This window comes from Eriocheir sinensis, chromosome 20 (genome assembly GCF_024679095.1).
Source record: "Eriocheir sinensis breed Jianghai 21 chromosome 20, ASM2467909v1, whole genome shotgun sequence".
NCBI classification, from domain to species: Eukaryota; Metazoa; Arthropoda; class Malacostraca; order Decapoda; family Varunidae; genus Eriocheir; species Eriocheir sinensis.
In genome coordinates, this window is record NC_066528.1 from 1,653,946 (window position 1) to 1,670,332 (window position 16,387).

Genomic DNA, 16,387 nt, shown 5'->3' on the forward strand with positions numbered 1-16,387 from the left:
CAAGAGAGGCCTTCAGGATAGCTCATATGGAAAGTTTTGTTAAGTTATGATGCGAAATATGTACGTACACAGGCTTATATTTGCCTTACTAGCAGGGGTCACTTTGACTAATCATTTTAACGGATAATTTAAATAAGGTAACATCTCTTTTGTTTCATGTTTTCAACATTATCATTCCATCTTCAGTTCTTACCTTTACATTTACCTGTACACAAGTAAACAGGCAAGTCATATAATTCTCACCTCCACCACAGAGGAAACAATACGTGTCTACAACTCAGTTTATGAGAGGGATCCAAATTCACTATTTGGGAATCAAAAGGCAAACCTCTACAATCACAAAATTGACTAGAGAGAGAGAGAGAGAGAGAGAGAGAGAGAGAGAGAGAGAGAGAGAGAGAGAGAGAGAGAGAGAGAGAGAGAGAGAGAGAGAGAGAGAGAGAGAGAGAGAGAGAGAGAGAGAGAGAGAGAGAGAGAGAGAGAGAGAGAGAGAGAGAGAGAGAGACTCACCTTGGTCATCAGACAAAATGAATACGATGTTGGGTGGTGTGGCTGCCAGCACGACAGGTCCCAAGGTTATCCAGAGGAGGAACATTATCTTTATCTCCTTCATGATGGTTTCCTCTTTAGAAGTTATGTTCTGAAATTAGATGTAATTCACTATAGAGATGATTTATAGAATAATCAAATAAGAAAACAAAATAAACTAGGATGTTCACAGGTACCATAAAATCTGAAATAGCTAGCTAAACATTAGTAATTATGTATAATGGGTTGCGAACATTTTTCATAACCTCCTATCATAGTGAATGTCAAAAAAGGAGAGAATTTGTAATTCATTACAAAGATTTATTCTGACAAAACCCTATATAATTGAATACATGTATCCCTTTTTATAATTATCGATTAAATTAAGTTGAAAGGATCGCGACGACTGGGCATGAAAATTTCAAGCCAAACTCAATACTTATGTTTAGAGAGAATATTAAAATAATTGTCCCTGCGTCAAACTTTATTTTAGAAATCTATCAAAACTATCACGCAAGAAAAGTGTTTATTGCTGTCTTACTTTACTGTCCGTGAGGTCTTTCTCTCTATTGCGAAAATTTACACTGCATCCTCTATTTTTGTGAAATAATTATTCTTATAAATTGTTAATGCAGGTGTACTTTAGAATGTCGAAGGCAGTTCCTGTTTTGTTGTCTCAGGCGCCGCAAATGAACTCATTTAGATGGTTATTATTAACCACCTGGCTCACGTTATCGCGACCGACGTGTAATTGAATACTCATTATTTTCAGTTGATGCAGTTCAGGGGCAAAAAACATCGAAAAAATGATTTGGCACTTCTAAAAAAAAAAAAAAGACCATAAAACATAAAATTGGCGCTGTTCCTATTAAAAAAAATTGAACATAAAACATAAAATTGGCACTTCTATAAAAAAATAGGACATAAAACATAAAATTGGCGCTGCTCCTATAAAGAAAATAGAACAAGAGGCCAAAAAGAGAGGGTCATTTTCAGATAGGGAAGAGTCTTGATGCGCCCTTAGTGAAAGAGTTCAAGTCCTAGGCAGGAGGAAATATTGATGTAGAGATGTCACGCAAGAATTCATCTAAACAGTGATATTGTCTCCTCAAGGACAGGACGGCATTCTAGCAGATTTCTGCACCATGACAAAATTCCACGGGGTCTCAGAGGAGCCCCTCGGCCGTTTAACGACGGAGGAGTTCCCCCGAGTGTTTACAGGCTGAACATGTCGTTACCCAGAGTCCAATGATCTTTATATTTTTGCCCGGAATCGTGCCAAATCTATTCTTCGACTTACCAAAAGCTCTTTCATAAATCGAAAATGTCAAAACCTTGCTTTTATCTAATTCTTCTCGGGACCTCTGGCACCTAGCCAAAAATATATCCTCCAACTTCACTTCATCTTTCCCTCCTCTCCTTAACCCTGACGGCAGCACCGCCATCTCATCTATCTCTAAGGCTGAACTCTTCTCTCAAACTTTCTGAAAAATCTCCACTCTGAACGATTCTGGGCATATTCCTTCTATTCATCCCTCCTCTGACTCCTTTATGCCTGGTATTAAAATTCTTAGGAACGATGTTTTCTATGCCCTCTCTGGTCTCAACTCTCAGAAGGCTTATGGACCTGATGGAGTGCCTCCTATTGTCCTTAAAAACTGTGCCTCCGTCCCGACACCCTGCCTGGTCAAACTCTTTCGTCTTTGCCTATCAACATCTACCTGTCCTTCCTGCTGGAAGTATGCCTTCATACAGCCCGTGACCGCTCCAGTCCTTCAAACCACCGCCCAATAGCTTTATTTTCCTGTCTATCTAAAGTTTTTTTAATTAATCCTTAATTATCCTTAACCGGAAGATTCAAATGCTCCTTTCCACTTCTGACCTTCTATCTGATCGCCAGCATGGGTTTCACAAGGGACGTTGTACTGGCGATCTTCTTGCTCTCTTAACTGACTCTTGGTCATCCTCTCTTAGCCGTTTCGGTGAAACTTTCGCAGTTGCGCTAAACATATCGAAAGCTTTCATTAGAGTCTGGTACAAGTCTTTGCTTTCTAAACTGCCCTCTTACGGTTTATATTTTTCTCTCTGTGCCTTTATCTCCAGCTTCCTTTCTGGCCGTTCCATCTCCGCTGTGGTAGACGCTCACTGTTCTTCCCCTAAACCAGTGGTTCTTAACTCGCTTCAGGCCACGGATCACCAATCCATTAGAAAAAATGTCGTGGACCATTTTTTTTTAGTTTGAAATATATTTTTTTCAAAACAGAATTTCGATATATGATATAAAACAATAGCCAGCTAAAATTTAATCGGAAATATATTTCTTACAAACATAATTTCCTGGAAATATATGGACACGTATCTATCATTTTGCCGTGAAATTTGTTATTAATAAACAGAATTTTGAAATTATGCAGGATTATACAACTAGTCAACGCTATCCTTCCAAATTTGATCAATTATTTTTTTCCTTGCAACAAGACTTGGATTCTCTTCTCACTGACAAGCTTTTCAGAGTTAGGACACAGGACGAATGATACAACTAATCAGCTCAGCAGTACGGTAGCTATTAGCTACAGCACTTTACGACACCGTAATATGTAGTCGCGCGGTAGCTAAAAGGAATCAACAAGATGGCTCGTCACCTCTATTCGTACAGTAAATCATGGATATTCGTTTTATAACAGATTAAATTTATAAGCTAATAGCGACTCAAAGTGCTACTTAGCAAGTATAACTTAAAGACTGGCAATATATTTCTTCAATATTAATAATATAATAAAGTGAATGGTCAATTATATATTTCTATTTAATTTTTCGAACTGAATATTCAATAAAATTTAATATTATGTACATTCATTTCCCAGTTTATTAACAAATACAGTGGACATCCTGTGGACCACACAAAAAGTCACCAAGGACCACCAGTGGTCCATGGACCACCAGTTGAAAACCACTGCCCTAAACCTATCAACAATGGTGTTCCACAGGGCTCTGTTCTATCACCCACTCTCTTCCTGTTATTCATCAATGATCTTCTTTCCCTATCAAACTGTCCTATCCACTTATACGCTGACGACTCCACTCTGCATTATTCAATCTATTTCAACAGAAGACCTCAACAGGAATTACAAGACTCCAGACTGGAGGCTGCAGAACGCTTAACCTCAAACCTTGCTATCATTTCCGAGTAGGGTAAAAGGAACCTTGTGTCCTTCAATGCCTCAAAAACCCAATTTCTTCACCTATCAACTCGACACAATCTTCCAAACACCTATCCCCTATTCTTCGATAACACTCAGCTGTCACCTTCTTCAACACAATATCCTCGATCTATCCTTAGCTCAAAATCTCAACTGGAAACCTCACATCTCTCTCACTAAATCAGCTTCCTCGAGGTTGGGCGTTCTGTATCGTCTCCGCCAGTTCTTCTCCCCCGCACAGATGCTTTTCATTTATAGGGCCCTTGTCCGCCCTCGTATGGAGTATACATCTCACGTGTGGGGGGGCTCCGCTCACACAGCTCTCCTGGACAGAGTGGAGTCTAAGGCTCTTCGGCTCATCAGCTCTCCTCCTCTTACTGATAGTCTTCTACCTCTTAAATTCCGCCGCCAGGTTGCCTCTCTATCTTCTATCGATATTTTCACGCTGACTGCTCTTCTGAATTAGCTAACTGCATGCCTACCCCCCTCCCGCGGCCCTGCTGCACTCGACTGTCCATTCTAGCTCATCCCTATACTGTCCAAACCCATTAAGCAAAAGTTAACCAACATCTTCACTCCTTCATTCCTTACACTTGTAAACTCTGGAACAGCATTCATTCGTTTGTCTTTCCTCCTGCCTATAACTTGACCTCTTTCAAGAAGAGTGTATCAAGACACCTCTCCACCCGAAATTGACCTCTTTTTGGGCCACTCTATACTATCTTCTGTTGTGGGAGCGGCAAGTAGCGGGCTTTTTTCTACACTTTTTGTTGCCCTTGAGCCGACTCTTTTGTTGTAAAAAAAATTACTCCCGCCTTGCCGCGGAAGGGTTGAAAGAATTAAAATGCTGGTTAAGTTATGCATAAATAATTTGGATATCAATGGGATGAGTAGGCGTAGAAAGTCGTATGCAGGGGGCCACTAAAGGGGTGGAGGCATGCGGCTAGCAAGTTCAGAAGAGCAGTCAGCATGAAGATACCGATACATGTATTCTTTCTAGTTTTTTTTTTATGTATTTCTTCTTATGGAGAGACCACACCGTTTCCTCATATTCTAATTTTGGTCTAATCATAATGGTTACTATCTTTTTCATCATATCCTTATCTGTCAAGGTTCCAGAGTTGGGTGCTGTAATCGGAAGGGATAACAATAAACAAGATAAATGGTTAGACACCAATCTACTATAAATAAAGTAGAAAACCCACAACAGCCTCACAAAACTGAAGTCTCCAACACGAAGGATATTCAGCACGCCGCCCTCCGCAATGACCCTTTGCATGGCTTCTTCCTCTTCTGGGCGTCCCGTCCTCTGAGTGGCAATGACGAGGCAGCTCAGCTTCGTCCTTGAAATGGTGTAGACGTGGTAGACTAGGGAGGCGCAGGAGGGGAAGGGGCGTCAGGTTCACGGCAGTAACGAGAGTCCAATGCGTGGAGAGGAGAGAGGTGAGGCACCCAGAACCAGCCCACGGTTCTGAGGAAACCCGAGTGAGAGCAGAGCTGGAGCCGAAGCAGAATCAAGTGTTCAGAGCGAGGCCCGACTGCTGTCTAGAGACGAAGGCGCAGCCCGCCCACCAAGTCGCCTCCCACAGCGGATTGAGAAGCCTCGGTGGTTCGCACGAATGAGGCGTCGAACGGCTTCATGCTAACGGGCAGCTGGAATGCAGCAGGTCGTTGCGGCGCCTCGGTTCGCGGGCGTCGAACGGCATGATGCGGACTGGCGGCAGGAGTGCCCCGGGCGTTCGCCTGCTAAGTTGGTAGTTGCCCTCACATTATCCACATAGTGGCTGAATCGACAGAGTAACAGCACCGCGTTCAGGAGGACGCGAGTTGAATCCCCGCCCGGTGTCACCAAGCTGGGATTTTTCAGCCACCGCCGAGTGGCTTAAAACTACCCACATGCTGTCCAGAAGACCACCTATCAACCCGGACTCTAGATTCTAGGATTAAAGATGAGCTCCGGGAGGGCAGCATGAGCCAATGAAAGATGGCGCCACTATAAACACTCGCCTGCGCCAGAACGGGCTGGGCCGACCATCAGGACCCATCAGGAAGAAGCCTACCGGCGCTATAGGCCGCGACGTAAAAAAAAAAAAAAAAAAAAATTCTATGTGTAACACCGAATATCCTATTAACATGACCCTCAGGCTGTTGATTATCCTGTGTTGTCACTCCTAGATCTCTCTCTCTCTCTCTTCTTGAACTTTTTTTTTAATATTTCTCCATCTCCCATTCTATATGTCCATTTTGGTCTCCCTTCACTCTTTCCCATTTCCATTGCATGACATTTCTTCACATTGAACTCCATCTCCCATTTCATATTCCATTTCCAAATCTTGTTCAGGTCCTCTTGCAGAATTTCAGTCTTTAATGTTTCTTATATGTCTCAGCAGTTTCGCATCGTCTGCAAACAGGCTCATATAACTGCTTACTCTCTGTGACATATCATTTATATATACCAGGAAAAGTATTGGTGCCAATATCGATCCTTGAGGCACTCCACTATCTACAATTCTCCATTCCGATTTCATGTCCTTTACCACTGTTCTCATCTCTCTTCCCCTTAAGTATCTCTCCATCCAGTTCTTCATTTTCCCTTTCAATCCTCCTTTATTTTCCAGCTTCCATAGTAATCTTGTGTGTGGAACTTTATCAAAAACCTTCTTCAGTTCCAAGTACACGCAATCTACCCATCCGTCCCTCCCATGTATTATGTCTGTCACTCTTGAATAAAAGCTCAGTAAGTTTGTTACACATGAGCGCCCTTTTCTAGACCCATGCTGTTTTTCTGTAATTAATTTTTTTTCTTCTAGAAATTTCTTCCATTGTTTCTTTCTCGCTCTCTCGCATATTTTACAAACCACGCTGGTCAATGATACTGGTCTGTAGTTCAGGGGTTCTTCCTTTTTTCCGCTTTTATATATAGGGACCACTTCAGCCCTCCGCTATTCCTTTGGTAGTTTACCAGTTCCTATTGAGCATTTTATGATATCATAATTATATCGGTCCAACCAGCTTATTTCTGCATTCTTTCAATATAAAACCTGTGACTCCATCCGGTCCTACTGCTTTCCTCTCTTCCAGCTCCTCCATTATTTTATATATCTCCTCTTTAGTTACTATAACTTCATCCATATAAACATTTATTTTGTCATCTTGTTGTTCATTGAATTGTGACTCTTTTGTAAAAACTTGCTGGAAGGTCTTGATTAACAGCTCAGTCATGTCTTTAGGATCTTCAATTATCTTATTCTATTTTTTCCCTTGGTTTGATTTTTCCATTTATGAATCTATAAAACAGTTTAGGTTCTTCCTTGCACTTTTCGACAATATCCTTTTCGTATCCTTTCTCTTCTTCTCTCCTTATTTTCACCCATTCATTTCTTGATATCTTAAAATCTTCTTTATTCCGTTGATTCTTATTTCTTTTCAATCTCCTCCACGCTGTCTCTTTTTTTTCCTTTGCAACTGCACATTTTGCATTAAACCAATCTTTTTTTTTCTCTTTCTTTGGGTTTATACAATGGTACATATTTCATATCTCTTGTTTCATACTCCTCCATAAAAATATCATACTTTTCCTGTACCTCGCTTTTTCTCATCAACTTTTCCCAGTCTAGCTCACCATAGTATTTCTTAAGATTTTCCATGTCCGCCTTCCTATAGTTTCGCCTGTTTCTTTTATGTGATTCGTCCCCCTCAGTCCCTTCCTCCTCTGTTTCCATCTCTATTATCACGTGATCACTCTTTCCCGGGGGGCACCCATACCTTAACTCATTTACCACATTACATTCCCTTTGTTAGCACCAGATCCAGTCTCGCCGGTTCATCGTCATTTCTGTATCTTGTGTTTTCCGTCACCCACTGCATTATCAAATTCTCCATAGTCAATCTTAAAAATCTTTCCCCATGCCGTTTCACTACCTCCACTTTCAAATATATCCCAATATACCTCCTTAGTATAGTTGAAGTCTCCAACTAACAAGACTTTTGTTTGCTTTGAGTAATTTAATCAAACTCTGAATGGTATCTTCAATCATAGTCTCATAATCTTTACTCCATGAGTTTGTTCTTGGTGGTACATAGGTTGCTATTATCGTCATCATTTCTCTGTTTTTGTTCTCCAGATTAGCACTCACTTTTTCCGCCTTTCCTTCTCCATATACTACTTATTTCACTAATACCTCCTTTCTCGTCATTATCATCACTCCTCCACCACCTTTACCCTTTCTATCCTTCCTCCATACATTGTAATTATTATCAAACACTATTTGATTGACCTCATTCAGCTTTGTTTCCGTTAAGCATACAGTCTTGGGGTCTTTCTCCTTTAAGTAGTACGTATTGTAGTTCCAGTTTTCTAGTTAACACTAACTATTTCCCGTCTACATTTGTATACATCACACTTAGTGATTTAGAAACATCATAGACTGCAAAAAGCTCGTTATAGAACGTTAATAGATTCGACAAACAAGATCTGTTGTTACGGAAACCATGTTGCGAGTCCAGGATTAGCGAATTATACTCTAGGACGTCTAGGTAGTTAACTCCTTTATCTCGAATAATTGTCTCAAATAATTTACCAATAATTGAAGTTAAGCTGATTGGCCTGTAATTATCCGGTAATTTTCGGTCGCCTTTTTTTAAAATGGGTGTTACGTTAGCCATTTTCCAATAACTTGGAACGATACCATGGTGCAAAGACATATTAAACAGCATTGTTAAAGGTCTGAGTATCTCCCTTGATATTTCTTTAAGTAATTTTGGATATATTTTATCAGGTCCTGGACTTTTGTTAGTTTTAAGTGACTGCAGCGCTTTGAGAACCTCACCTGTACTGATTTCAAAGTCAAGGAGGGTATGACTGGGATTTTTAATAGTGTTAGGAACAGCAGCAGTATCGGTAGAATTACTATTAAAAACCGAGGCGAAATAAGAATTTAACGTGTTCGCTATGCGTTGGCTGTCTGTCACAATATTGCCCGAATTATCTGTTAAGGGGGGCGGCTTCGGGGTATTTTTTGAGGAATAAATTTAAAATCGGATAAGTAGAGGTTTTTAGCGCAAAAGGCCCTTGAAAGGGTAAACTGCCGTGTGGTAGAGTTTGTTTTCGTAAAATTAAAACCCCTCCCTGCTGGAGACCATTTTTAAATGTCCCGTGCTGTTGCGTCATAGCCAGACACAAACGCAGTATTATTCAATGCTTGTATATACGTAAAATTGCATAAGATTTTTTTTTTCTACAACATAAACGAGCAAGGTGCGTTGCAATTTTCCCTCCACTCTAGCAAAAAAAACGTCCTTACAAATGATTTTACAATCGCAAGGCAACCAGAAAAAGCTACAAACACTGTTCGAGAGACAGAATTGCCCAGTACGGTCATACAGGAACACCTTGACCATCTGACACCTTCACCTTTGATTGATTAAAACTTTTTTATAAAGGGGGACCAGACTCCTTATCATTATCCAGTAAGTCAACAAGGTACACACAATAATATCTGAAAATCTCATGCCAATCAGATAAATACAAATGGCAAGACAGGGAGAAATGGAAAAAAAATCTTTAGGAGCCAATATCTCGGAGTAATTTTTTACACTTCAAAAAATTTCAAAAAATCGGTAAAACGTCTGACCGACTTTTGTTATGTATCATTTAAAACAACAACTAAAGGACATTTTTTGCTCGCTATAAAATTTCAAAAAATGTCAAAAGAAAACGGGACACAGAGTGGAGAAAATTATACGTGACAAAAAATTGTAATTTTATTTTTTCGAAGACGAAACAAAAAAGCAAACATTTTCTAGCTGGGAAATGTAGATAGGTAAACAAAGTTTCTATGATATTTCTTTCAACGAGATTAACTGAAAAATAAGGTCTGTGAAACAAAAAAAAGAAGAATACGCTTTGTTTGAGTATCTCCTAAACTTCTCCCGAAATTAATGAAATTAACAGAACATCTTACATTTACACCAACAAACAACATACGAAGATTTCAAAGCTATTGGAGTACCATATGCGCAGTAGAACTTATTATTATTATTATTATTATTATTATTATTATTATTATTATTATTATTATTATTATTATTAGTAGTAGTAGTAGTAGTAGTAGTAGTAGTAGTAGTAGTAGTAGTAGTAGTAGTAGTAGTAGTAGTATTAGTAGTAGTAGTAGTAGTAGTAGTAGTAGAACAGAATTAAATGGGTAACAGCAATAATGAATTTTATGTAATTAAATAGAATTTCTCTCTCTCTCTCTCTCTCTCTCTCTCTCTCTCTCTCTCTCTCTCTCTCTCTCTCTCTCTCTCTCTCTCTCTCTCTCTCTCTCTCTCTCTCTCTCTCTCTCTCTCTCTCTCTCTCTCTCTCTCTCTCTCTCTCTCTCTCTCTCTCTCTCTCTCTCTCTCTCTCTCTCTCTCTCTCTCTCTCTCTCTCTCTCTCTCTCTCTCTCTCTCTCTCTCTCTCTCTCTCTCTCTCTCTCTCTCTCTCTCTCTCTCTCTCTCTCTCTCTCTCTCTCTCTCTCTCTCTCTCTCTCTCTCTCTCTCTCTCTCTCTCTCTCTCTCTCTCTCTCTCTCTCTCTCTCTCTCTCTCTCTCTCTCTCTCTCTCTCTCTCTCTCTCTCTCTCTCTCTCTCTCTCTCTCTCTCTGCCAGGCGACGAGTAAAAAGACTAGTAGGTCAGGCAAAGCGTAGATACGAAGAAAATATCGCAGCCAACTGTAAAAATAATCCGAAATCTTTCTTCAGTTACATAAACAACAGAAAGGCGATCAAAAGTGGTATTGGACCTTTAACAAACAGCGACGGTGCACTAGTGACTGACAGCCAACACATTGCAAACCTCTTAAACAATTACTTTTCCTCGGTTTTTAATACTAACAGTCTTCCTCTCGCTACCACCAACACCAGTACTATTGTAAATCTCGAGCATGCATTGCCTAATTTTGAAATAACAACCGATGAAGTCCTTAAGGCTCTCCATTCACTTAAAACAAATAAAAGTCCTGGACCTGACAAAGTATATCCAACTCTGCTGAAAGAAACAAAGAGCGAAATACTCTCCTCCCTCACAACCGTATTCAATATGTCCTTGCGACAAGGCATCGTCACTTCAGATTGGAAAAAGGCTAACGTGACACCGATTTTCAAGAAAGGAGACAAAAAAGTACCAGGTAATTACAGGCCCATTAGTCTAACTTCGGTTGTAGGTAAGCTACTTGAGGGCCTAATTAGAGACAAATTAGAATTACCTTGAAAGCCACTCATTGATTGGGGACTCACAACATGGCTTCCGAAACAAAAGATCCTGCCTATCAAACCTATTAACCTTTTATAACGACCTCTTCACTGTTTATGACGTAACCAAATCACTGGACGTAGTCTATCTTGATTTCCAGAAAGCGTTTGATAAAGTCCCGCATCATAAATTACTTTACAAATTAAAGCAAATAGGTATTGACGGTCAAGTAAACCAATGGATCGCGAACTGGTTGAGCAACAGACAACAAAGAGTAGTGATTGACGGATTTAACTCAGAGTGGGCGCCTGTCACTAGTGGCCTCCCTCAGGGCTCGGTCCTTGGCCCAGTGCTCTTCATTATTTACATCAACGACGTGGATGTTGGACTCAATAACCGCATTAGTAAATTTGCAGACGACACAAAGATTGGCAACTCGGTTCTCACTGACGAAGACAGGCAAAGCCTCCAAGAGGATTTGCACAAAATTTCAGCTTGGTCGGATAGATGGGAGATGCCCTTTAACGTAGACAAGTGCCAGGTCCTTCAAGTTGGAACGAGGAATAAGAAGTTCGAATACGAAATGCGCGGCGTTAAACTCAAAAGCGTTCAATGCGTCAAAGACTTGGGGGTCAAAATCGCGTCAAACCTCAAATTCTCACAGCAATGCATCGATGCAGCAAATAAAGCGAACAGAATGATGGGCTTCATTAAAAGAAACTTTGTATTCAAGAATAAAGATGTAATACTCCCGCTCTACAACAGTTTAGTCAGACCCCACTTGGAATATGCGGTACAGTTTTGGTCTCCCCACCATGCAAAGGATATTGCTAAATTAGAAGGTGTTCAGCGTCGGGCAACGAAAATGATCCCTTCCTTGCGCAACAAATCCTACGAAGAAAGGCTTTCTACCCTTAACATGTTCTCTCTTAAGAAACGTCGCCTCCGAGGAAAACTGATCGAATGTTTTAAAATACTTAATGGTCTCACGAATGTAGACAGATCAACATTGTTTATGATCGATGACACTTTGCGCACGAGGAACAATGGCGTAAAACTCAGATGTAGACAAGTAAATTCAGACTGCACCAAATTTTTCTTCACCAACGTTGTAGTGCGAGAATGGAATAAGCTTCCACCGTCAGTGGTCCAGTGTAACACGAATGACTCCTTCAAAAATAAGCTCGACCGTCACTTCCTTCAACTTAATATCAACTAGAGTAGAAATGCAACGTTTTGGAGTCTTCTGATTAATGTAAAATCACTTAGGTTTAAGGACAGACCACCAAGTCTGGACCATGGGGTCTGTGTGGTCTGATTTTCTATGTAAATCTCTCTCTCTCTCTCTCTCTCTCTCTCTCTCTCTCTCTCTCTCTCTCTCTCTCTCTATACACTTTGTAACCCTGCTTTGGGTTGTTGAAGGAAACTTAATGCAAATTTGCACTTGCGACAACTGACTTAATATTCTGACACGTTAATAGTTTTTTGAAGGAGTTCGTAGCACGGATGATGATGCGTTGTCGCCTTTTTAATATTTATTTTAAACCTAACTTAAACACTATAATAAAAAATAAGAATGACACAAAATAACTGACCTTAATAAAGCTCAAAGAGTTTCAAGCCTCACACACTTCATGTTAGCGACGCGCGTCGCGACACTACTTCAATACTCTTTTAACACATTATACATTTTACTACAAGTTACACGAAATATATTTTCTTATACTACTAACAGAACCACAATACACAAGTTTTAGTAAGTACACTTTCTTCTACGGTATCACAATTCACTTTCTACTTACTGTAGCGTAGGCGATCACACAATACAGGTTGGGTCTAAAAATTGGACCTATGTGTGTCGGTCAGAACTGACACTTGTGATCTGCCTCAAGTGTTCCGGGGAACCGCTTATATGGGCGAAGGGGCCTTACATAATAATTGCTGTCTACGTCACTATACTTCACTAGTACTTCATGATTGTTGCTCCAACATGTAAGGTCTTTTCACTGAGCGTGCACTCCTAACCAGAGGGGAGGCAGAGACGAAGGCAGGCAGTGTAGTCGGTGATTGTGCGGCTAGACAGGTTGTTTATCTATACACAATATATATATGACACACACGACCGACACAAAGCAGGAAAGCGATGAGCGAGCGGAGAGCGCTTAAGTTAGTGTGTTTGTTTCTTAATGTGTGTGTGTGTGACACACAGAGAGAGAGAGAGAGAGAGAGAGAGAGAGAGTGCGTCAGTATCCGAAGCGCCGAACTCCTCCTCCACGATAATTACATCAATTTTTCAACTAATTTCCCGAGAGAGAGAGAGAGAGAGAGAGAGAGAGAGAGAGAGAGAGACACACACACACACACACACACACACACACACACACACACACACACACTTCGCTCGCGCGAAGAGGTCATGGTTGTTGGCGCTCCTCAGAGCAGCCCGGGTCAGGTGTTGACCTCTCTCACACCTTCACCCACACCCACTTTCTTCATCATTGCTCTCATCTCGTCATTAGTGTTTAGTGCGATGTGTTCTACTGTGAGATACAACACTACTTATCTATACCGCCTACGACGTGCCTCCGCCTACCCCCCAGCGAACGTTATCCGGAAGCTAAAGGAACTACATATTTTTAAAAACCGCAGTGCCAGGAAAAGTCCACGAGTGACACATAACATACCAGTGATCACCACCACCAGGAGAAATACTAAACCCAAGCATGCCAAGGACTACAAACACATCGAAGTGCCTCGCCAGTGGTACAACCTGCCAACCCTGCTACTCTCCAACGTTACCTCCCTCAACAACAAGCTAGACGAAGTCATCACCACCATCAAATCCACCAGCGCTGACGTTGTGGCCATCACAGAGGCGTGGCAGATAGTACCCGAGCTCTTTAACATCACTGATTTCCAGCTCTTCCATCGTCTGAGAAGAGGTAAACGAGGCGGTGGGTTAGCGCTCTATTGCCACACCCACCTCAACCCCTGCCTACTCCCCGTAGAGACACCCGAGGGTGTGGAAACCCTCTGGGTCAGGCTCTCACCCCCCTCCCACCCCCGACTCGCTCCCTCGGTCTACTACCCTCCCCGCGCCGCCTCCGCCACCTTGCTGATCAACCACATCATCGAAGAAATGGACCAGCAGCGCACTCTCTTCCCCTCTGCAAAAGTAGTTGTTTGCGGTGACTTCAATCAACTCCACACCAGTGATATTGAGGACCAGCTACATCTCACACAAGTAGTAAATTTCCCCACACACGGCACAAACACACTGGATTTAATCCTCACTGACCTCACTTCCCACTACCTTCCCACTAAGCCCCTCCCTCCCATGGGACGCAGCACACACCTGTCAGTTCTTTGGACACCTGCACCTACCACATCCAACAAAACCCCGCCAGCCACCAAGACCTACAGGCCTGTTACGGACTCAGCCATCCGCGCGTTCGGCCAATGGATAACACGCCACCGCTGGGTTGAAGTCCTTACAGTGGATGACGTACACCAAAAATGGAGCAACTACACCAGCACAATTACCGCAGCTTACCACCACTTCTTCCCGCTAAAATCAAGACGAGTGCACCCTTCAGACACCCCGTGGATTACACCCAGAATAAAACGTCTCATTGAACAGAGAAATGACGCCTTCCACACCAACCCTACACTCTACAAGCCCCTCCGCAACAAAGTTATCCGGGAAATCAAACGAGCCAAGGCCACATACTACCCCCAAAAGATCCACAGCCTTAAGCAAGCTAACATTGGGAAATGGTTTTCAAAAATTAAGGCCTTGTGTGGCCTCAACAACAGCGCCCCCTCCATCCCGGGCGTATCTCACCTCCCGCCACCTGAAGCAGCCGAGGCCATCAATCTCCACTTCTCGGCCATCTGTCAGTCCCTCCCCAGCCTGGACCTGACCTCACTCCCAGCTTACCTGCCCGCCCCATCACCACTCCCCACGGTTGAGGCCTATGAGGTCGCCAGGTCACTAAGACAACTTAAAACAAAGCGGTCCACCACGCCCACTGATCTCCCCATCAAACTGTACCAGGAGTTTGCCCCCGAGCTGGCCTCGGCGCTCTACTCTATTTGTAACGCTACGTTCAGTCACAGTCAGTGTCCTGCTGTCTGGAAAACATCATATGTCACTCCGAGTCCCAAGACCACCACCCATCAATCACCGAGTGACTTGAGGCCAATTTCTATCACCCCACTTCCCCGCATCCTGTGTGAAGCCTTCATTTTCAAGTGGACTTACACTCATCTGTATACCCTCATAGACCCACAACAGTACGGCAATATCAAGTCAACCTCCACCACACACTGCCTAATTAATCTCCTGGACTTTGCCTACAGAAATCTTGAAAAACGCAAAACATCAGTTTCTCTCGCTTTTATTGATTTCCGAAAGGCTTTTGACCTAGTTCACCACACCACAGTCATCAACAAAGCAATAAACCTAGGGCTTCACCCTAACCTGGTCTCCTGGCTGGCTGATTTCCTGCACCAGCGTAAACAGGTGGTGAGATTTCAGGAGTGGCCTCCTCCTCTACACCTTACTTGCAGGGGTACCTCAGGGGTCCAAAATGGGCCCTTTGTGCTCTTATCCTAATTAATGACGCCCTGACCCACACACCACCGCTGGAAGTACGTGGACGACACCACAGTGGGAGTAACAGTTGACAACAGCAACCCAGATTATTCCCACCTCCAGGAAACACTACACAACCTACACACATGGACAACACAAAACATGGTCACCATCAACGACACCAAAACTACACTCCTACACATCAACACCTCCTCTTCCCATGTGGCTCCCCCTGTGGTGTCCATCAACGAAACTCCCCCTCCAGGTAGTTACATCTGCAAAGCTACTTGGAGTCACCCTGGACAGCAAACTCACATGGAAGGAGCACGGCTCCCAGCTCACCAGATCTGCCACCTATAAGTTGTACCTGCAGAGGAGACTTAAAACGCTGGGGATCCCTGAGTGTGCGCTAGGGAGCGCGTACTCCTTGTTCATCCTCCCCAAACTCACACACGCGTCCCCAGGGTGGTCTTCCTCCATTAACATCACGCAGCGCTGCCAACTTGAGCGTGTCCAGAAGCGAGCCTGCAAGATCATCCAAGGCCCGTACTACACCAGTTACCAGGACGCCCTCGACTACCTCCATCTCACCAGCCTACAACACCGTCACGAGACCCTACTACACCGGTTCGCAACCAAGCTTCTCAACCAGCCCAGACACAGACACATCCTCCCACCCGCAGTGAACCGCCCTCAGCAATCAGTGCGACACCACAACATTATTGCCCCGATACGGGCACGGACTGACCGCTATAAGAACAGCGCAGTGCCCGTGATGGTCAAATATATCAACAATGCAAACTAAGAGCAGCACAATTTGTATGTTTTGTAAA